The 24,317-nt window shown below is 36.8% G+C and overlaps 1 protein-coding gene across 2 annotated transcripts in view; it reads right to left on the bottom strand.

Moving 5' to 3' along the window:
* Positions 1-15,912, bottom strand: part of LOC105229487 (potassium voltage-gated channel subfamily KQT member 4) — a 61,981-nt gene extending 46,069 nt beyond the window's left edge. The window contains exon 1 of one of the 2 annotated variants that reach the window (XM_049451856.1): positions 15,521-15,912. The gene's annotated coding sequence lies outside the window, so the exon portion shown is untranslated. The remainder of the gene's footprint in view (positions 1-15,520) is intronic. The other variant, XM_049451858.1, reaches the window with a different exon arrangement.
* Between the last annotated feature and the right edge of the window lie 8,405 nt (positions 15,913-24,317).

Below are 24,317 nucleotides of genomic sequence, written 5' to 3'. Positions count from 1 at the left end.
ATCAGGAAGGAATCGCGGTTAAGAAACTGTTCAAAATGTTGCGAAAGTGATGAGCGGTAGCTACTTTATCACGAAGACGAGTACTTGAGTGGCATAAAGCATGCATCGAAGTGAAGCCATCGGAAACTTGCTCGATGCGAGTCGCCCATCCACTTATGTTAAATACGATAACTTAGGAGTTAAAGAAACAGCGTTTGAAAATCGGCGTGTTGACATTAGAGAATGGCAGAGGATCTTAATGTCTCTTATAGGTCGACTCAGCACATTTAAACTCGTGCCAACAGACCTTAATCCGAATTTTAGCAGGCTCTGTGCCTCAGTTGCTTACAGCGTAGTCTTGCCAATGCCGAACAAGTACACAAGAGATGCTCCATTGTTTCTCTGGTGCCTTGCTCTAAATATTTTCTGCAGACTTCTTGATCTGTCATTCCCATTCTGTGTACGTGTGTCACTACCAGACAGTGACCAATTAGTATTCCAATCATTTTCCTACAGTCTCTTCTATCGAGTGCCAATAGGAACCAAATGACCTTACCTAACCTAACATCATTTAAAGACCCAAAAAAGTTTTCCTAAACCCTATATCAAGCAATATCACTTTTCTTCATTACAAGAAGTACGAGCGCATACGTAAATGTAGAAGCAATTTGCGAAATTTCTGTTGTAAAGACTTTCATATTTACGCGCGCGCGCACTGTGACAATTGCCGCCAATCCAGTGACGGCGACACCGTTGGAGACGGCGGTCGTATAAAAACACCGCAAGACTTCTCGGAGCTCACTTGTGTTATTAATTAATGAAGCCCCATTAAATAGACTTCTAGCCCCCACAAAGGCGCACACCTTTCTACTCATAACATACAAACGTGCGCACATAAAGCCACTTGAGGCCACTCAAATACAACAAAGTGGAACTATTGCTCGAGCGAAGTGTGCGCCATGAAGTGCTGTGCCATGTGAGACTCCTGGCAGGCATACGTCGCCGCCATACACGTAAATATATATACATATATAGCATATACTACTGATAGCGCGTTGTCGTTCTCGGCAAGTGCGCACGCTGAGCGCTCGAAAGACAGTCAGTCAAAAGATGTTTGACATTTTAGCTCGCGTTTAGTCCTTCAGTCAGACATATTCGTACATACGTGCTCGGCATGAGCTCGCAGGGCGAGGCTAGTGTGCCGCACTTCACACGCAGTTTTCGCCGATGTTGTCGTACACACTCGTATGTGCCGTTATATGCCTATGCATAGCTTGTGTGTGCTCGCGCGTTCTCAAGGAGTTGTTATCCTTTTTCCTGCGAGCGCTTACAAACAGTATCTATTTCTGCGCTACAAATATAGCTTTCCGCGCGCGGCACTTGCAAATATTACAAGCAATTAGAGCGCCACAGCAGCGAATGTGCGGTGACGATGGGGCCGAACAGGCGGATACGCTTGCTGCTGCTAGGTGGCGCAGTGACATGTGGCGACAGAGCGCGCACAGGTGGTGAGGGGGAAAATTGTTTTTAAATTTTACAGAAAGCACTTTACAGAGACACTCACGCGCACGCTTGTGACCCAGCTAACGAACCTTTGCGCTGGCGAAATGTGAAATGCGAAATGCGAGAGACAAATCGACAATAGATGAAGCGCGTAACTATTACAAAGGGTGCATATTTAAAGCGCGTACTTGTTGGCTGTGCGTGCGCGGGAATGAGTCGAAGGTCTACGGCAACGCTTCTGCACATATGTGTGCAATTGTGTGTGTAGATATTTACAAACACTTGCACACGTGCTGGCACACACATAGTTGGGCCAGCAAGCACTTATTGCAAACTATTTTGCATTTTTGCACATTATGCTTGTGCCAGCGCTCGTTCGCCTACATACATACATAGAAGTGGCAAGGTGTGCTCATGTAATGACTCTCGCCGGGTAATGGGTATTGATTGTATTTGGAATACAAATAACAAAAAGTAAATACAAATGAAGAGCAACAAGCAACAAGCAGCAAGCAGATGGAACACATTGCGAAAGCCATTAAAAATTCGCATACTTTTCTCAGTCCAAATAAAGCAACACGACAATATGTGAAGAGATTGTTGGGGCAGGGACGCCATGGCGTATACTTGGCACGTTAACAAAGTGATTTGCATATGAGCATAAGTCCAAGTCCAAGCTACCCAGCGGAAAATATTGAATCGCAAACGGAAGCGCCGCTGCTCTACAGCACAACGGCGCACTTAAAGCACACAATAGCATGGCATGGGGGTGTGGCGTAAAGTTGGCGGCGGCTCAAGTATGCTTATATTGGTAGTTAAGGGTTAAATTTACGAGTCAATATAAATAGTAGAATAGCCAATATCACTGCGTTGCAGCAAACTGCAATAATGGCATAGCTTTTGCGCGTCAAGTGTGAGATTAAATTTCAATACTAATATATACTACTATCAGTTTCTCGATAAGTTGCGCACTTTAAAAATGTTCCACTTTAAAAAGTTACGACATAAAAGAGCGAGAGCCCCTCGGCTGAAGTGTGTACCAACTTTGCTTAGGTTGAGGAGCGCTGTAGTGGTGTTTGCGGCTGTGCTTGGACTACAATTATTTACAACTGACGCACATGAATTTCGCAGAAAAGCTGGAGAAGCAAACATAAGATGGAAAACTAAATTGTTTTGTTGAATTAAAATTTTATATTTTGTAATCGAGTTTGGAGCAAGTCGTAAGTATAAGCTCATCCTTAACACAAGAAAACAAGAAAAGTTCTAGGGTGGCTAGAAAACTAATAGTTCAAACATTTTCTGATGATTACTCCGTGTGGTATGCGAAAATTAAAACAATGCACATTTGTCCAAGTATAGTACATCTTAAATAAAAATTAGAAAATATGAAATTTCTTTAATAAAAGTTGCCTCGATTTCGAGATTAGCAAGAATATCGCTTTTATTACATATTGAAAAGGTTGCTATACAGTTTGTAACACACAGAGGGAAATATCGGTGACCTTATGAGGTAAGGAGGGCTAAATAAATGGTAAGTATGGAGAGCTTTCTGTATATAAGCGATTAAGTTCCTCAGTTTTTTTAGACATCTATCTGAAATTTCGCACACGTCCTTTTCTCCTTAAGATTCCGATTGTTTTTCGTAATTGTTGATATTCCAGTAATACAGCTTATAGCTACTATACAAACTCATCGATCAAAATCCAGTTCTTACCGCAGTGGGAAATAAATAGTAAGACTTTTTAACTTAAATTTCGCGCAAACACTTATTTTTTTGTTGGTATGACTGTCAATGATATGTGTGCCAAATGTCGAATGAAAATAATCATTAGTGTTAAATACGAGTATACGCTTGTCTTTCTGAAGTACCTAAAGTGCTTTCGGCGATTTTTACGACGAGTGAAATTATTCAACAAAGAAGTTTTATTAAATTTTGTGGGTGGAATCAAATTTCTCAAAATACATTCAGAATGTATGTAAAAGTATTTTTGATTGGTACAAAATATTCAAAGAAAGTCGACAACGTGTAATCACGTTCGAGACGGCCATCAACATCAACTGATTCAAGATGTCAATACAATAAACGAGTTAGTATTTGAGAATCAACGATTAACAGTGAGAGATTTTACTCACATCGTTGGAATATCGGAAGGATCAGTGAAAACCATTTTGAAAGATCATTTGGGTCTAAGAAAAGTGAAAGCACGATTTGTTACAAAATCACTACATTTTTCCGAAAAATAAGCTTGCATTAACATCTGTGAAACAATGCTTTCCGACGACCAGGATAAACCGTTTTATTACCAGCGATGAGTCTTAGATCTATGCTTATGACCCGGAAACAGACCATCAACCGGCCGAATATCGCGACAAAGGTGCACTCCAAATACGTTCCGACCCACCAAACTTTCAACAAGGAATACTGTTTGAGTGTTATGCTCATTTGCGCGAAGGTATTCGTAAAAGGGGACCGGAATTATGAACCGACAGCTCTTGGCTTTTGCACCACGATAATGCACTGTCGCTTACCACAGTGATTCTTCGTGAGTTTTTCGTCAAATTTTCAACCAATTTCGAGCTGCAACCCGTATTCGCCTGATTTGGTTCCATGTGTCTTCTGGCTATTCAGCAATCTCAAACTGCCGCTCCAGGGAACGTTTTTGATTCAACATTAAACGTGAACCACTACAACGAAGGCTATTCCGGATATTGATTTTAACAACTGTTTCGGGGATTGAAAAAAACGATGGCACAAGTCGATTGTGGCCAAGGGGGATTACCGTGTGGGGGCGACATAGATTTTGAAGAATATGTAATTTTAAAATTAAGAGTAAAGTCTTACTCTTTTTTGCTCATAGTAGTATTAAGCACTATTTATTTGACTAGATATTATATCTTCCATTAAGTTTGGAACGAAAAGCTTTATCTAAGCACCGTAATGCACGGATATGGACAGGTGGTCACTCGAAGTCGGGCTTAAACTTGTGGGCCCCTTACTTATAAACGACAAAGTAGAGGAAGCGCTAGAAGAAAGTATGGCGGAAGGCAACTGATAGTCTTAAGATTTGAGCCTCCTGAGATTTTACTGGCGATATTTTCCAAATATTGCTGTGCTATACAAAACAGGCGTAAAAGACATTCACTCCGTACTAAGGTTCTGTTGAATCTATCTGTAAACAGAAAAGAACTGTGTTTATTCTTAGACTTGTGTCGGCTTGAAAACGTTTGAGGCCATTACGAGAGGACTTAGTTACTCGAATATGGAAAAAGTTTTTCGCTGGTGTTTTTTAACGGTGCTGAATGTTCTCGTTAACGTTTCTTCGAATAAGTATTAATATTCAGTTTCTAACTCAGTAAGTAGCTGATTCAATAATAATTTGAGAAGTGCCGAATAGCGCAATAAACCCCTAAATAATAGACTTTAATATCAAGGTCAAAATATTTATCAATTATCCTAACAAATGGAAGCAGATAAGTAAAGCAGAAATCTACTTATCGTAATGTACTTACTTAGCATAATAGTTTTTCGATTCTGAAGTCAACTAATAGAACACAAAACGCAAATGGAGCGAGTATTTGAATTCGTTCGAAATTATGAAAGAAATTACAACTACAATGAGCAGTAATCCATTGCATGCGCTAAGCAGCAATTCACTTCTGAAACAATTACGCGCTCGAGCGGTCAAAGTTGCCATATGTAGCCATTTGTAAGAGCCATAAACGAGTTACGTAATGTGCCTGTGTACCTATATACCATACATGACATACAATAATATTAATGAATCTGAGATTTATTTCACCACTGGGAATATGACACCCACTGGGAATGAAAAATAACAGGACTTGCGAATGGACAGACAATCGACACAAATAGACAGCTTGGCTGACAGGAAAACAAATAGTCGTAGATGTACCTATACTTACACACATATACACATGTATGTACATATGTTTGTAGTTGCATATATAAAATTATATATTTTTCGCGAATCACAAATTTTGTTTGTTTTTCCATAGGTGTTGTGTGTTTTCCATTGTGGACTTTGTAAATATGAGTATATATTTACATATTATGTAGGTGTGTGTGTGTTTGTGTACTTTTAACAAATGAACAAAATTTCATGAAATCGTCATGAATGGGAGAAAGCGGTGTTTGCGGGTAGTTTGCACCGATGCGCAAAGATGAAAGGATTTCTATTTATTTTGGTTAAATAAATAATATTTTGCTAATGATAATAATTGGTGGAATTTCCTAAAATTTGTTACATCACTACATGCGCCAAAATTAGCACAGATTATATAAGCAAAAGCTTTCATAATTAACCGCAAAGTGTAAATGTGTAATTTTAATTGATTAATAGTGGTCTGGGGGCAGTTGCTAGTGCTTTGGTGCTAACGGGGGATCCAAGTAGAGGTATTTTTTTCTATAGCCTTTTTCTGATAGATCGCGCCTGAGTCGTGTCAAGCTGTCATGTTCTTTTTGTTCAGTATTTTTTGGTATTTCATCACACTCCTGAACAACCTTTATCACCAAAAGCACCGTTCTGTAATGACTGCTTTTCGTGGGCTTCGCTCAACCTATGGTCAACATAATCGGTCTACAGCGTGTACCATTCGCAACACCATCATCCTTCTTGAGACCTAGCATTCATTGTTGGATAATATTCGACTGAATAGACCACATCCAGGACGCAGTGAAGCAAATATAGCAACCGTAGCTGAAAAGGCCATGAATAATCGATTCGGTGTCGTTCGCAGCAACTCGAACTTACGTATGGAACGACTTGGCGCGATCTTAAATTGAAAGCATACAAAATACAGTTTGTACAAGGATGGAAGCTGCTCGACCTTCCCAAGCGATATCGTTTTGCCCTATGAAAAGTTCCAAGAAGATCTGACGTTTTCGAGCCAAATTTTGTTCAGCGATGAGGCCCATTTCGGTCTCAATGGGTATGTAAAAAAGCAAAAGTTGTCGCATTTGAGACGAAGAGCAACCTGAAGAGATTCAAGAGCTGCCATTTCATCCAGAAAATATAACGATTTGAGGTTGTTTTGGAGGCCGGTGGAATTATCGATCCATATTTTTTCAAAAATAATGTCGATGAGAACATGATGAGAACATAACCGTCAATGGCGACCGTTATCGCATCATGATAACCGACTATTTGATGCCTGAAATTGAAGCTCGGGATCTCGGCGACATTTAGTTTCAACAAGATGGCGCCTCTTTCACACATATCATATTAATCAGTGGATTTATTGAGAGAACCCTTCAGTGTGCAGATAACTTCTCGTTTTGTGTCGATCGATTTGCCACCACGATCGTGCAATATAATACCGTTAGCCTTTTTTCTACGGGGAAATGTAAAGTCTAAAGTATATGCGGGTAGTACCGCTTCCAATCAGGCCTTGGAGCAAAACATCAGGTGTGCCATTTGCCATTTACCAGTCGAAATGCTCGAACAAGTCATCGAAAATTGGACTCAACGGATGGACCAAAGAAAGAAAGAAAGAGATAATCTCCAAAAAATTTATGTCAACAAATGTTCTTTCCAATGATAAGAAACATTCTCCATTGGATTTGAAGTTAATGTGCATTTTCTTTAAAAAAGTAGGAAACCTCGAATTGAATCGTCCTTAAAAAAATCCGAAAACTAGGTTATTTGAATTTTTTCACTTAAATTTTGGTTATGTAAAGAAGGTGTCAATACTAAAGTTATAGAAATACTTATTACCTACAACTTTGTCATTAAAGTTTTTTCCACCGAGTTTATAGTTTTGCTAGAGATAAACTATTTCTTATCTTAAGAAACTCAACAACCCCTTTTCTTCTACTTTTCGATCCCATAAAGCTAATATATTGTACAACACATATAGTTTACAAAGTTGTACATTGTATTTCAATGTCCGACTTGGTCCTGAGATACTTCGTTTAAAGACCATGTATGAATGTTGAATTTCTGAGACCTTGGTATATATGTATATATACTCTATATATAGCATATTCTAGGAAATTTTGAATATTCTATAACCACACGAATATTCGCTTACTCTTAAAGGTAATAACGGTGTATTCATATCACATTTGGTAACACACTTTATTGCCATAAATTGTGTGGATTTTGCCAACTGGGTCGTGGGCTGTTCGCGCATATCAACAATCGTTAGTATGTTGACATTGATGGCGAGGATTATGATGTTGATGGAATCACAATTTTTACGATTGTGTTTTTTCGTCATTTTTATTTTGGCGCTGAAAAGTAATTTGTGCAAGTATATCCCTAGAAACTTAACTGAGTATGTGCGCATGGATATGTACATACATTTGTATGAATGTATATAAAGGTGTGCATATGCAAAAAATGACAGAGGAAGGGTATATACATATGAAGGTGCATATTTGTGCGTGTGTGTGTAGTCATGACAATTGTGCTCACTCGAAAGTAGTTAAATATAAGTTGCTATGGAAATTTGCAATTCTTTCGTTTTTTTTCTGTAAGTATTCGGCGCTATAAAGTTCTTCATGTTTATAGCTGGAGCTGTTCGACATTTCACTTTTTCATTTATAAAATGGAATATAAACAATACACTGGCTGGGTGCTATGGCAATCTGCAGATTTGAAGGCGCCTAAGTATTTGAATATATATGTACATATACAGATATAGTATATAGAAAAGAGGCACACTAATTGTTTATGTGGAAGTCCATATAAAAGTCTACAGTTAGTACAGTAGTGAAACTAGCGCTCTTGCGTTAATGCTCCTGTCTATCAGCTTATTTTATGAAGGTGCACTTGGCACACACTAGTCCTTTGCATGGCAACCTATGCACACATGTACGGGTATGTGTGTATATGTGCATAGTATTTACTGCCATTGCTCGGCTGTTGGTGGCGTTTGTGCTAATTTATGTGCTCATGTTAATTGACAGCTTAATTTCCTTGACAAATGCGATTTGCGGCTCCTTTTGAGGTGCCCTGTTGAAACATGCCCACAAAAGATGGCGCATTCGACGCAAAGCATCGAAGCCACAGCTTAAATGCACGCGCCAAAGTGAAAGAAAATAATACAAAGGAAAAGAACTTAAGTGGAAACTAAAGAAAGCACAAGCAATAGAACCGCAAGGGGCTGCGTGTCTGAAACTACTTATGTGGCTGAATGCACAGCGTAGAAAGTAGAATTATAAACCACACGTCGCGCATACATGCAAGTGTGTGTGTGTGTATGTGCAGGTGTAAGCGTAAGCGCGTATGTATTGGTGCGGCACGTCTGCAAAAAGATGGGCCAAGTTTGTCATAGACCAACCGCAGCGCCTCTCACACCTGCGGCGCCTATCACTACAAATTATTTTAATACCCTTTAACTTTAACTCAAAAACAAACACATGAACCCCCCGTCCTAATACACACACACTCAGCCATATGTAGTCACACAAACGCTCACGCCCAACACATTAGTTGTCAATATAATTCTCAGCTTGTATTTTTCTTCTTGCTTAAGTACACACGCGTTGTTGCTCTTTATTTATATTTACTCTTTCGCTTTGTGTTCTACTTGAGGTTCCAAGCATATGTCCTAAAGGGGCTGGTTCGACAACAGTGTAATGTCACCGATAAGAATCTCGGGAAATCGACACCCACCTTGAAAACAAGAAAAACTTGTCTGAGAGCCGTAAGAAAGCAAAACAAACACACTTCTACTGCTCGACTGTCTTTAGCAAATAAGAGTTGTGTGTAGATGTGTATGTGTGTGTGTGTGAACGTATTTCATTTAAGCTATTATATTTTTTCAAGTTTCAAATGCAAGCATATGTTGTGTGTTTGTGCATCGCCTCTTGGCCTTTCTCTTCCTGTTTCTTTTCTTCTTTTCCCAACACTCGCATAGCAATTTGCGTTTCCGTTTTACACGAGGTTGAAGCAGAAATCCTTTGTGAGAATTTATTCTGACAAGTATTTAATTTAGAGTTTCCTCTAAAAGTGCCAGCAAGGATCACGAGTGCCAAAACCGACTTCAAATATTCCTTGCTGTGGAATGACTTAACTGGGTATTTGATAGTTGAAGAAAATGCTAAAATATTTAAAAGAGAAATGTGTGTAAAGAGTCAAGTTTTAAATGTTTAACTGGAGATTTAAGGTTTAAATAAAATTTTTGGGTTTCTAACGGATTTGGTATGGTTTTCAAAAATTATTACAAAAATTTATTATGAATATCTGAATTAAATTTTAGTTCTTCAGCAAGGAAAGAATATTTACTGAGGGTAATCTGTATGAAGTATAGCTAATTGATGGTGGAATAACATTCTTCTTAAAGGGTTATATACAGTTAGAATTTTCAAAAAATCGTTTTTTATTCTATTTTCTTTATATAAATATTTTTAAGAATATACAAAAAACATTTCATATCGTTCTAGTGAATATTTTCGAAGTTATACACAAATTCAAAACGGAGTTTCAGAGTGCTTAGAAGTACAAGGCCGGACCTTAAACGCGTTTTTCTCTAAATGGTGTTTTCAGAATTGGTGATCATTATTACTCGAAAACGGCTAAACCGATTAGACTCAAATTCAGATTTTTTCACCGAAAAATGTTTTTTTATAAATGATAAAATACCAAAATTTTGGTCAAAACCGAATGTTTTAGAAATATTCGTTTGTTTATTCATCTAATTAATTACTAGATTTAACATTACTTTACCGAAATCTGTTTTTTTTTTTAATTTCAGAGGATCCAGTTCAAAGATATAGTGATCAGGGCAAAGCGTCTTTTTTTAGTGGAGCTCCAGGAGATTAGGTGTAGTTCCTTTCCAAGTAAATATTTATACTAATACTAAGTTTTAAAATATAGATAAAAGATGCCATAATATATGTACCATTTTTTGGATGAATAAATTTAAAAGTTTTCTCAGAAAAAAATGTGGATAAAATCGCTTTTTTCGGCCTCCTTGCTGTACATAATCCTTTAAGTACAAATTCCAAATTTGCAAAAATATTAATTAAAAAATGTATTTCGTTATGTTCGGTCTGAACCATGAGTATTAGATAATGACTCAGAAATGGGTTTCTGATTGTTATCCACAGATTTCAACAATCGACCGACTTATGAATAAAATTTAGTAAGAAATAACATTAAGCTTATGCTGAAAGAGAAGTTGACAAATAAATATCTGTCACTCCTGACCAAATCTATTTTTCAAATAGTTGTAATCGTAAAAAATCCATCGTCCAAGTTTTTAAGAATTATATCCCAAAGACCTGTGTAAAATTTGATGAAGATGGTTGAGTAGTTCTCGAGAAATCTTGCCAACCGATTTCAACAATACAGTTTCGAGAAAATCGCGTTTAAAACCGGTGTACTTGGGTTACCTATCTTTCAGCGCAGATGGTCTCCGAAACTATTACTTGGAACAACTTGAAAATTTAAGACAATATTCTAGAGGTCTTGTAGAATTTAATAAGATAATAAAAAAAATCGATTTTTTAAAACAAGTAAACGCATTAACCCCATAAGGTGCTCTATATTTGCCATTAATAACATAAGCATTCACGAACTATAAACCTGATTTTGGCACAAATATATATTTTTATATGGTCTTTACAAAATTTAGTTTTTATGCAATATAGAAACAAGAAAAAACATTAACTTCGGTTGCACCGAAGCTGAAATACTCGTCATTGGTGCATTTTTTACGGCACATAAAGGTATCGAATGATCTTTATCTTGGGTTTGGTCAGTCTATAGGAAAGTCATATGTCATATTGGTTGGATCTGAACAATTTGTTCGGTGATTCTTTCTCTGTTTCTCGCCAAATAAAAAAGTTTCCCATACAAGAATATGATATTGATGGTTCAGTTTGTATGTCAGATTTATGCTAAAGCAGACCGATATCGGCGGTACCAAGTAGCAGCTACTTGGGAAGAAAAGGATGTGTACAAAATTTCAGATCGGTATCTTAAAAACTAATGAACTAGTTCGCATATGTAGAGAATGACAGACGGATGTGGCTAAATCCACGCAGATTGGCATCCTGATCATTTTTATATATTTACAAATATTTTATGGATACTTTGATGGCTTCTTACTAGGTACAGCGAAGTTAGGGTAATAATTTAACCTTCAAATCTCCCAACCATAAATTCAAGAGAAAATTATTGCGTTGTTGATTGCAAGTTGCGAAATTATATGAGAAGTTTTCGCACTCAACAAAGAAGTGTAAAGAGCTTATATTTCAACAAATTTTATACTACGTAAAAGGTATTTGATGGTGTTGATTGCAGACGATTTTTAAATATAATACTATGCTGTTGAACAATGTAAACACATACATATACATACATAATACCTACTACAAACTGCCACTGACTTTAGTCAATTACTAAATTTCATTATTTAAATAAATTAAAAATTTATTACTATAAATTTTTTTTAAAACATGAAACAGTTATTAAATATAACTATAAATAATATTCTATTAAGTACAAGTTTTTCTGTGTGATTTTTGTTGTGATTTTTTTATACATTTAAATATACAAAGGCCTCAAATAGTAGAATTTCTCATATGATTAGTGTCATGATTGCGAATATTATTATATTTGCATATAATATCTGAACACACTATTTGATTATTTTGCATTTTATCATATTCATGGCATATAAATAAATGTAAAATAGCACAATTACAGCGATAACATTGCGTAAATTTACTTAAATTGTAAATTGTCTACACTCCAAATTGAGTTATTAAACCCTTTAGAGCGAGCTAGTTGTCTATAGGTTGTTGTTGTTGTTAAAGCGGCAGAAAACAATATACCAAATAATTTCTGGGTATACTGCCAATAGATTTTGATCTGATAAAGATGTTTTTCCGTTTCGGTTACATATACCCGATTGCCGTGGTGAACTTTTCAGTATAAATATTCACGCTATAAATATTCACTGAATCGGAAGCTTTTATGTTCTCATGAACATGTGACTGGTAATAAAATATTTTAAAATTTTTCAGAGTAATTAGTTTTTTGTTTTAAATTAAACACTACCTAAATCATGGGTAATAAATTTTCAATGAGATGATTTAAAACTAAATTGTTGATTGAGTATATACAAGTTCTAAGCATATATTATATTATTTGCACTGTTTATAAAACTTTAGTATGTGCACAGATCCAATTTATAGCTTTCAATTTTATAGAGCCATAAATTAGCTTTGCCTCCGTCTATATTTATCTATTGTTTTTGTCATGAAAAACCTTAAATTTAATCGCAAATTGACTTTACTTGATTGAATGTCGACATTTAGCTTTTATAGATGCCTTGGAATCTATTTTAAAGATTTTTTTTTAGTTTGGGAGTAATTCACCAGTAAAATTTGCTGTGGATTCAAGCACTATATACCTTAGATCTATTGCACAATTATTTTTTTTATTTTCATGTAGTTTGCCCGTGAATTTTTTATAAATTAAAAAAAATGGCTGCTTTGATACTTATCTCAAAGATTTGTTTTTTACTTTTCGAGCAAATTTACCCTTAAAATACGTTAAGAGGTTACAAAAGTTTAGGGGTTCGTTTTTTTGTTGCCTTATTAAATTCTACAACACCTCTAGAATATTGTCCTAAATTTTCAAGTTAATACGAGTAATAGTTTTGGAGATACAACCCTGAGAACTTGTGCGCTCGATGCTAGCTAGGCTAAGTGCGCCATCTTTAAATGCGTTTTTCTCAAAACAGAGTTTTTAAAGTCAGTTGGCAAGATTTCTTGAGAACTACTCAACCAATTTTCATGAAATTTTACACAGGTCTTTGAGATACATATCTTAAAGGCATGGATGAAAGATATTTTTCAATTATAAGTATTTGAAAAAAAAAACATGTCGCGAAACTTTCACTGAATTTTTCATTTTTTTTTATAAAAATGTTAGCCAAAATTCCAATTTTTCAGTATTTTTTTCCTTCGTCCAAGTTCTATGTTAAGATTTAAGACTAAAACACGTATTTTTTCACTTTAGATGATCCTGTAAGGAGTTATCCTGCCAATGCGGGCACATTTTTTTCCGAGGGTCACCGGAAATGGCGTCGCAATGGCCGAGTTTAAAATATTTTTTTCCAAAAATTACAGAACTTCTTTGTTAATGTAACAACTTGTGTATGTTTGTAACAATAAAAAATTCTAATAAAGTGTTTGATTATGTTTAAATGAGAAAAAAATTGTTGAAAAAGGGTGTTTTTTACTCTACGAAACCAATGTAACCCTTTAAGAATTCAAGAATTATAAACTATTTAGCTTTTTTTCAAATCTTTCTTAATTTTAGAGATCTTTTCTTTTAACAAATTTTAATATGTAAAAAGCTTTATAGTTTTTTTTCTAGTTTTCTACTTTTTTATATTATCCATATTTGTGTTGTATATTTGTACATACGTTTGCATTTTGTCTTCAAGGGCACTCAAGAATCGTGTTTCTTTCAAGCACGGCTTATAAACAATTGTTATTATTTATTTATGTTTAGACAGCTGTAATGAAGTTTTTAACATTTTTTTGGGCTATGCGATATATGTGTATATTTATGTATATATTATTATTTTTTTTATTGTTTTTTTTTTTTAATTTTTTAAATTAAATTAAACATATGTATGCATATATCTATATTTTTTTGATTTTTTTACTATTTTTTTCATTTATTTTTTTTTTTAATTTTTTTTTTAATTATTATCTGCAACTTTTATATATATTTTTTACATCTTTAGTTCATTTATGCGATTTTCTTTGAAAATTCATTAAACTAGCCGATCTCGGGCCACTTTTACTAACGGCTGTCCACAATTCAGCATACAGAAGTTGCAAGCACAAGTGTACATACATATGTATGTACAAACATACATGTTTACGCTTATTTGCTTATGCTTCTGCATTTATGGTTCATGTGTTTGTATAAGCAACAGTGTATGTATTTTAAAATATTGCAACTTAGCAAAAAAATATACACACAATTAGTGCGAATTTTCTTTCACCACAATTTCAGCCGCGTTTTTCGCTTTTCTTAAGACTTTTAGTGCCAAGCTATACATATTTTCTTTTGCATAAGTATATATGTACAATATATATATAGTAGACATGTTTGTAGCGTTGTCTATTGTTTTGTAATAACTGTATATTATGCACGTTGCACTGGGCGCTTTTTAAATCACTTTAAAATTGATTTATTTCAAAGAAAATTTGCACTGTGTCTCAAGAAAAAAAAATCGCCAATGGAAGACACGCGGATAAATGGAAAAATGCAAATCACCCGAAATTCGTAATAATATTGACGAAATTATCGTAATACCAAAAGTAAATGGGATTAGCCATCAATCGGGTTGGATTATGGCTGAGCGAGTGAGCGTTGCCGCCGATTGACGTTGGGACTTGCGGCTATAAATTTGTATTGCTATGGTTGCTAAATGTTCAACACATTATTAAAAATGTATATATGTATGTATGCATGAATGTTTATACGAGTATGTATATATATATATACGTATGTATGTATATATCGTATGCATGTAGTGCGCTTATTTTTTTGCACCATGTCATAAATAAATTGTTGCTATTGTTGCTTTCAGCGTTTAGCCAACAATTGATTAACACGTTCCAAAGGCACACTTGAATGGCATTAACGGCATACAGCTACATATGTATGTCTGCATAAGTGGCTGTATATATGAATGCACATGCATATAAGTATGTGCGTATGAGCACGCAGTCATCGAGCAGCCACTCAATCACGAAATAAACATTTTCAGAACCATTTATTTGAACTAATTGGGAGAAATTGCAATATTTCTATTATATTTAAGTGGACTTTAATTGAAATGGAATTGCCTGACGCTGTTGTTGTTGCTGCTGTTGTTGATACTCATTGTTGTTGTTATTGTTGTAAGCCTATAATGAATTAATTTCTACTTTCCCATGCACACGGCCAGACACACACACGCACACACACTTCAAAATACAAACGCCAATATGAAATCAATTCAAATCGTTAACGCCTGGTGATTATTCGTTTCGCACCTTTTTGAAATAATAATTAAAAATTGTTTATACACGCAAAAACGACGTACTGTAATATTTAGTGCCGTTTTAAATACCGTTTTTTACGCTACTCTGCCAGCGGTACACTTGTCTCTTCGACTTTTGTTTTAATTTTTATTATTATTATTATTGCTATTGTTGTTGTTATAACTTGCTAATTTTCATATGCGTATATGCTCTTCTGATTTATTAAAAATTTTTGCAAATTATATATGTATGTATTTATATGTATTGCCGTTGCAGTATTAGAATATGATTTTTAATTAGTAAACACAACAAAAAAATTAAGAAGCGTAGCGCTGCTTTTCTCCGCTAAGCTTTGCGAATCATCAGTCGACACCGGTTGTTGTTTTACTACTGTTGAGTGAAATTTTCGCAACGAAAACGAAAATTAAAACGATAACGAAATTGAAAATGAAAATGAAACAACGATTACAACAACCAAAGCGGAATAGGAATTTGTTGCTGTACACACACGCGCACCAGCCACCAGCGCGCCACTCATTCATCCACCCACTAAGAATCAGCTAGTGGCAGCAGTAAATAAAAGCCGCCTGTGCGAGAGTGTGTGTATGTGAGTATATTTGCGAAGCCGAAGTCGTCACACACACACAGAGTAGCGCAGACTGGCGGAGAGTCGAGTAGCGAGAATAGAACGGCGAACAGCACTCAGCACAGCGCCACTGCAGCACGCAGCGTCGCTTCGGAGGGCAGGACACGACGAAGTGAGGCGTGTCGAAGGCCGAGTGCGCCGTGCGCGCTAAAGCAGCGCGTCATTAAAAGCGTCAATGGGCCAGTAGTAGAAACGTAACAACAGCAACAGTAATGGCAACAACAACAATAATAACAACTACAACAATAATAATAACAACAACTATAATAACAACAACAATAATAATAACAATAACAACAACAACAACAATAATAATAACAACAACAATAACATAAACTGCAACAACAAAAATAACAGCAAAAGCAACAACACACACGGAGCAAAAAGACGTCGGGAGCAGCAACAACAATGCAGCGCCTAAGCGTGCAACTTGAAACACAACACACAGCGCATAAATCGGTAATATACTAACAATAACAACAAGTGCGTTTCGTCTATAAATACAAGTGCCGAGTGGGAGATGCGACCAGACAATGCAGACACTATAAGGCAAGGGGAAAATGGCCAGAATATTATGAGCACTCAAGCAGGAGGCAAGTTGGCATGGCAGAAAAGCAAAGCATTCAGTTAGTCAGTCATGCATATGACTATGCCACCACGATTTTATGTAAGCTACATACTCGTCATATTCGTACACGTGTACACACATACATACCGTAAATCTAAGTACATGCAGTGTAGTAGAGTTGCCACTTTTGTAAGTTCCACCAAAATTTCTAGACGCTCTAAAATACTTGTAATTTTAGGTTATGTTTGTGGATATTGGGTAGTCGAAAAAGTCTTTTCGTATTACTAATCAAACTTCAACATCTTTTGCCTTTTTTCCAATAGAGACATTATTCCTTTCATAAGCTTCTCTTGAAGCCAACTTTATTCCATTAAGGGAGCTATCCGTTGACCGAAGCAAATGGTATTCCGTTGGTGCAAGGTCAGGGCTATATGGTGGATGCATCAAAGCTTCCCAGCCAAGCTTTCCCAGTTTTTGCCGAGTCATTAAAAATGTGTGTGGCCTAACGTTATTCTGATGGCAGACGAAGCCCTTTCTGTTGATCAGTTCTGGCTATTTTCTTCGATTGCTTGCTTCAATCTCATCAGTTTTTGACAGTAAAATGTGGAATAAATCGTTTGACCAGGCTGGAGGAGCTCATAGTGGCCTGGCTTTGCAACCATTTTTTGAGCTTCACCACGTTTGGACCATGATCTTTTTCGCACATTATGGTCGAATTTGATCTACTTTTCGGCTTCTGTTACCATTGGACCACCCAATTTTTAGAAGTCTCAAGGTCAAGCTTAATGGTTTTTTGATCGAGGAACTCCTTCGAAAGCTCTATTTGAGAATTCGATAACAGCTTATAAAACAAGCATCACAAATAAAATGAATTTGATTAATATCAGTCGGGTTGTATGGCAGCTATAAGCTATAGTAGGCCGGTCTGAACAATTTGTGGGGAAACTCTACTGTTGCATTGGGCAAACAATTATTTTGAGAATATTTTTCGTAAAAAAAAGTTTTCCATTCAAAAACTTGAATTTTATTGTACAGTTTGTATGTCAGCTATATGCTATAGTGGTCCGATATCGGCAGTCCCGACAAATGTGCAGCTCTTTGGGGAGAAAAGGACGTGTGTCGAATTTCAGATTGATATCTCAAAAACTGAGGGAATAGTATAAGTATACACAAACCCGGGCAGACGGATGGCCTATCGTTTTCTTCTGTGTTTGACAAACTTCGTTGTAAACAGTATATTCAGGGATACAGGGTGATGCAGGTCAATTAAGAAGGTCCATTTGCCACTGCCTTGTCAACAAATGTTAAATTATTACCCTGCATATTTCTTCCAGATCCGAAACTAATAAGTTCTCACATTTTTTTTGCCTCACTGTGCTCTAGAGTTGCTTACCGCCTTTCAGAATTATGAATGTATTCGCTGAGCTGAAATGAAGCGCAAAAGGAAATTTAGGAAACTCATTTTCCTGCTGCTGCTTGTACTGTTAGAGATTGTACTATGCTCTGGAGACGTATCTAGGTGAAATTGAAGCAACAATAACAGTGACACCTAGTATTACAGCAACATTCGCAAATGGGGTGAAATTTAGCCCCAGTGCGGCAGGGAGGCACAATCGCACCTTCGCGCTACACTTGAAAACGGAACAACATGTTGGCGGTTGGGAGCAAAGGTAGCTGAACGCACTGCTTTACATTGGTGTTGAGAAGCACTCAACTGCTGAGCACTCAACGACGGACGACTCAGCGACGCACACTCATTTGCGGTTGCACGAGCATTTGCGGCGCACAGGCGGAGAGCAAGCGAAGTTACACGCTGTGCGTTGGAACGTGCTCAAAAAGCAACAGTTAATGGCTTTAACGGTAAAAGCAATGATGAGCATTATGAAGAGCATGGGAGCGTATAAAGGGGATGCAGGGTCAAGTGACGTGCTGTACTTGCGGGCCACGCTCCTAATGTGTGGGAAAGCGGGCAGATGACACTCGAAGAGAGCGCTGTTTATTTATTTATTTTTTTCTTTGCTTCAATTATATTTCGACAAGCCTATGAAGCACACATGTGGGGCGGACTGTTGAAAGGCACCCCTTGGGGTTGCTTGATTTGATGTTCACGGCAAGCTCAAGCTCATTATCATGTTGCAATTTTTCTGTGTGAGTGTGTGTGTGTGTCATGATGACTTTTTAGATGATTATGATGTTGTTGATTATGTTGCTCACTTTTTGTTGTTTTATCATCAGCGATTTTGTTGATGTTGCCGCGATAGCACGAGTTGATGACAAAGATAATTGTGCGTTGGAAAATGTAAATGCTCTTGTTTGTTTACGTGCGGCGAGTCGCCAGGGAGCGAGTGAGTGAGTGTGTGTGCGCCTTTGTGAGGCACTCGGAAGAATGACAGGCACAGATAGGCAAATATTTGAGTTCAATGAATTTAGACAAGCCATCACAAACATCAACTGGTTCGGTTGACAAGGCGGTGTGAGCGCCATGCAGTTCCAGAGTAACTTCCCGCCTACATTGGAAGAGTAAAGTATTTATTTATAGGCCAACACGGAATGTGATTAAGCCAACACAATGAGGTAATTATAATTGTTTCGAAATATTCATTGAATTTGTTTGCTAAATTTGGGAGAATCTGCAAGAAATAAAGTCAAACAATTTTGACAAATAAGTAATTGAAGTTTAAAATAGAGCATGAAATCTTGACAACACAACATAACAATAACAGTGAATTTGGAGCATAACAACATTCTAGCTTTAAGACCAATTCCATTAAATTTTCCGTATCCATGTGTGCTGATCAAAAAATATCTATCAAAAACATATTTTTTAACCAAACAAGTCCACTATTTCCAGTATATAGACCAATATTTCCGTATCTATGTGCGTTGAAACAGAAAATTCTTTCAATGGAACTTCCGTAAGATCATGAGATCCAACATTCATTATTGGATACTATTCGACCGAATAGACTACGAGCAGCACGCATTGAAGAAAATATAGCAGCCGTACTTTATAGTTTAGACGAAGACCATGGAGAGTCGATTCGGCGCCGTTCGTAGCAGCTCGGAGTGACGTATGGAACGACTTGGCGCATTTTACGTCGAAATCTTAAATTGAAAGCGTGCAAAATACAACTTGTGCAAGAATTGAAGCTGCATGACTTTGCCTAGCGAGATCGTTTTACTCTATATGCTCTTGAAAAGTTCCAAGAAGATCCCACGTTTTCGGGCTAAATTTTGTTCGGCGATGAGACCCAAATTTGGGAAAAAAAAGCTAACCTGAAGACATTTACAACTGCCATTTTATCCAGAAAAATCAATGGTTTCGTGTGGTTTGTGAGCCGTGGAATCTTCGGTCGATATTTCATCAAAAATGATGCCTGTGAGAAAAAAATAGCCAAAGGCGACCGTTATCGCGCAGTGATAACCGACTATTTGATCAATAAAATTGAAGCTCGTGATCTCGGCGACTTTTGGTTTCAGCAAGATGGCGCCACTTCTCACACATCGCATCAATCAATGGACTTATTAAAGAAATACTTCGGTGAGCAGATAATCTCAAGTTTTGGACCGGTCGATTGGCCACAAAGAGCGTGTGCTATTAGGCGTGTAGGGACATATAAAGTTTATAGTATATATACATAAGTATATCCTCTTCGATTCTGAAAAATTGGACTCAATGGATGGTCCATTTGAGACGTAGCCGCGGTCAACATTTGAAAGAAATAATCTTCAAAAAAGAAATGCCAAAATATGCACTTTCGAATGATAATAATCACACCCCATTAAATTGGAAGATTCTGTGTTTTTTCCTTAAAAATGTAAGGTACCTCAAAATGGATCACCCTTTAGTTAAGGCTTAATAACAGGTGGGAAATATATATTTTTTACCGAAATAAAATGAATGAAGTTTTTGACTGCTCACCTTGACTACAATTGGTACCATTAATAAAAACCGAAAAAAGAACACAAAGTGTATGCTACCCTCGCAATTCATTCATATTTGTTATATATTTATGTATCACCCCACCTAAATTAACACCTATTTACATACAATTTCGGGGGTTGGCATGCATTTACACTTACTTTTGTTCAACTTCGTCAAAGTTACGAGAGTTAATTTGCTTCCTTTTGAATAATTACGCTCAATGAATACGAGAATTAACGCTAAATTCATATAAACACTCGTATATGCATGTACGTATGTGTACCAAAACTTTATGCTGAACCTCACACCATAGGTTCATGTGTATATGTGGAGCCAAAGTGTTCACCACAAGAGTTAATTAAATCCCAGCCTTAATTGTGTATCAAGAGGGTAAGACCAAACATAAGGCATCAAGAGTATAAAAACAAATATTAAACCACTCCACTTTTCTTTCTAGTATTCGTATAAATATAGATCTATAAGTATTTATAGAAAAATTCCAGTGAGAGTGTTCTGCAAGGACCGGAACAAGTGATAGCCACAAAGGGTATAGGCCGAGGGTATAAGGCGATGAGAAAGACTTAGCAGCCGCTGTATTCCGAATAGTTTTTAGTTGGTCTAAAAACCGTCTAGTCACACATTCAGGGAGTTTTTCATTTTATTTTCCCTTGTTTTTGACTTTTTTGATTTGGCTGATTGAAATTTCGCATTGTATCCGAATTTTATTCCCAATCACAATCCAATGTAAACAAGATATGGGTAATGGTTCCAGTTCCTTAACTTCAAACTTGTTTGGTCGCTTAGGAAGTTCTACGACTTTCACCCAAAATGATCAATTTTTTTTTCTTTGAATTTTTGTCAATTTTAATTCAAACGCAAATGCTCGTTGGGTTTATTCCCTATACTCGGCCGTTAAAGTTAATATTTTAATAACAGGTGGTGACGTGACCACTATAAATTTCCCTCTACATAAAACCGACATATAAAAATGTGTAGATATGTATGTATATAAGGCTTCAAATATACGATACAATAAAATGATACAAAACACACCAAAGGAACTAGTGAAGTCAACAGCAAGGACCTTAAGTATAATAGGCACTCACATAAAAAACTACGTATACATACATATTTCCATTACCTATCACATAAACATACTCAAACATATACATATACAAATGAACGTGTGCATTTAGTGTTCATAAGGATTAAGTGAATGTGTTGTGTGTTGTGTAAGCGGAACCTATAGGTGGGAGGAGTGGCTGAAATGAGCAGCACATGAGACAGTCATTCATCTCCTCTTCAAATATATCAAGTCATGCATATTTGTATGGGTGCATATGCATAAAGATTGAAAACAGCTAAATTAAATTTTTGCAATTTTCAACAGAGCGGAATTAAGTGGCTTGATGGAATTAAGCGCAAATTTTTATTAAAGCTGAGACTTTTTTCACTGCAGGAGCGTAGAGGTGCCAATATATAACGGGTGATTTTTTTGAGGTTAGGATTTTCATGCATTAGTATTTGACAGATCACGTGGGATTTCAGACATGGTGTCAAAGAGAAAGATGCTCAGTATGCTTTGACATTTCATCATGAATAGACTTACTAACGAGCAACGCTTGCAAATCATTGAATTTTATTACCAAAATCATTGTTCGGTTCGAAATGTGTATATAAGCGCGTGTTGTTGTCCAGCGATGAGGCTCATTTCTGGTTGAAAATGCTACGTAAATAAGCAAAATTGCGCATTTTGGGGTGAAGAGTCAACCAGAAGCCGTTCAAGAATGCCCATGCAATCCCGAAAAAATGCCACTGTTTGGTGTGGGTTTGTACGCTGGTGGAATCATGGGACCGTATTTTTTCAAAGATGCTGTTGGACGCAACGTTACGGTGAATGGCGATCGCTATCGTTCGATGCTATCAAACTTTTTGTTGCCAAAAATGGAAGAACTGAACTTGGTGGACATGTGGTTTCAACCAAGATGGCGCTTACATGCCACACAGCTCGCGATTCTATGGCCATTTTGAGGGAAAAACTTCGGACAACAATTCATCTCAAGAAATGGACCCGTAAGTTGGCCACCAAGATCATGCGATTTAACGCCTTTAGACTATTTTTTGTGGGGCTACGTCAAGTCTAAAGTCTACAGAAATAAGCCAGCAACTATTCCAGCTTTGGAAGACAACATTTCCGAAGAAATTCGGGCTATTCCGGCCGAAATGCTCGAAAAAGTTGCCCAAAATTGGACTTTCCGAATGGACCACCTAAGACGCAGCCGCGGTCAACATTTAAATGAAATTATCTTCAAAAAGTAAATGTCATGAACCAATCTAACGTTTCAAATAAAGAACCGATGAGATTTTGCAAATTTTATGCGTTTTTTTTAAAAAAAAAGTTATCAAGCTCTTAAAAAATCACCCTTTAGCATGATTGTACGATTCGGCACTTTCTGGCTCGGTGTATACGATTTATGTTCTCTAACATTGTAGAAAAATTTACATGAGAAAGCAAGAAAAAAGTTATCCAGCGAATTCAATAAAGTCGAGTATTTGGCTAGCCTTGTGGAATAAGTATTGACGATTGCAAAATTAGCTAACTTTGTTTATGCCAGTCTGTGAGATTTATACCAGCTGTTTCTTCGATTCGCTTCGCTCCAAGGGTTGCTGTATTGAAGATAGCTTTTATTTGTCATTTCTGTGAAGAATAATAATTAATAGGAAGATGAAATGGAGGTTGTTAACTTAAAATGTGAGACGCCCCAAAAAAACTCCTTTAAAAGAAACTCAAAGCTGAAGAGTTTTAAAGAACCTTACTCCCACTATTAAAGTATATTACTCAGCATTTAATTATGCTTACATTTTTCTAAACGCTAACAAGCTTAAACCATGTTTGCGCTCAAGAAAATTTTCTTTTCATTACAACACCTTTCAAATGAAGTTAGGTCTCTTTTGAGTATATTCATTTTAGTTGTTTATTGACCTCTTGAAAACGAAAAGTCAATTAAGAAGCAACTGCTCTTTAATCCGTTTCTAGTTGCATGGCGTCGTTCACCCGTTTGCCCGTTGGCGCGCACACTCAATCACTTTTGGCCAGCATTCTCCGCGCCAACATTTCGCTCACACGTTGTTTCGTATCCTGCGTCTTCGCCACGCAAGTGACGGTGCACTTCGTTGGTTTTATGTGTGTGAGAGTGTTTGCGTGTGTGTATGTGTGCACACGCTGGCTTGTTGATTTGGTATTTGGTTTTTGGAATGTGTTGGTTGTCGGGAAGTTTGCTGAATTTGCGCGCGTTAACGCTGTTTACACACAGCACGTGCTCACCGTCATTTCGGTCAAATGTGTCAGAGTTCTTGTTGCATGCAGACACATTCAATTACATGGCGTTTCACACACACACGCACACGCAAGCACTTGCGTTCATGCAACACTCATACTTTTCCTTTCCATTCACATTCTTCTGCGATAGCGCTGGTATTTTCATACGCATGTGTGTGCGTTGTGTGCATGTGTGTGCATTCTTTTACGTTTTTTTTTGCACTTTACTCTCGACAATGTTGCTCAAGTTGTTGTTTTTACAAATTCTTGATTTGACGAACGCATTAAGCGAGTGATGACCGCGCCGCCGGGTGGCAATTACCCACATTTCGTGTTGAATTTCAAAAGTTC

This window comes from Bactrocera dorsalis, chromosome 3, assembly GCF_023373825.1.
Source record: "Bactrocera dorsalis isolate Fly_Bdor chromosome 3, ASM2337382v1, whole genome shotgun sequence".
NCBI lineage: Eukaryota > Metazoa > Arthropoda > Insecta > Diptera > Tephritidae > Bactrocera > Bactrocera dorsalis.
Note: the sequence above shows the minus strand (reverse complement) of the source record. Positions and strands in the feature narration are given on the sequence as shown.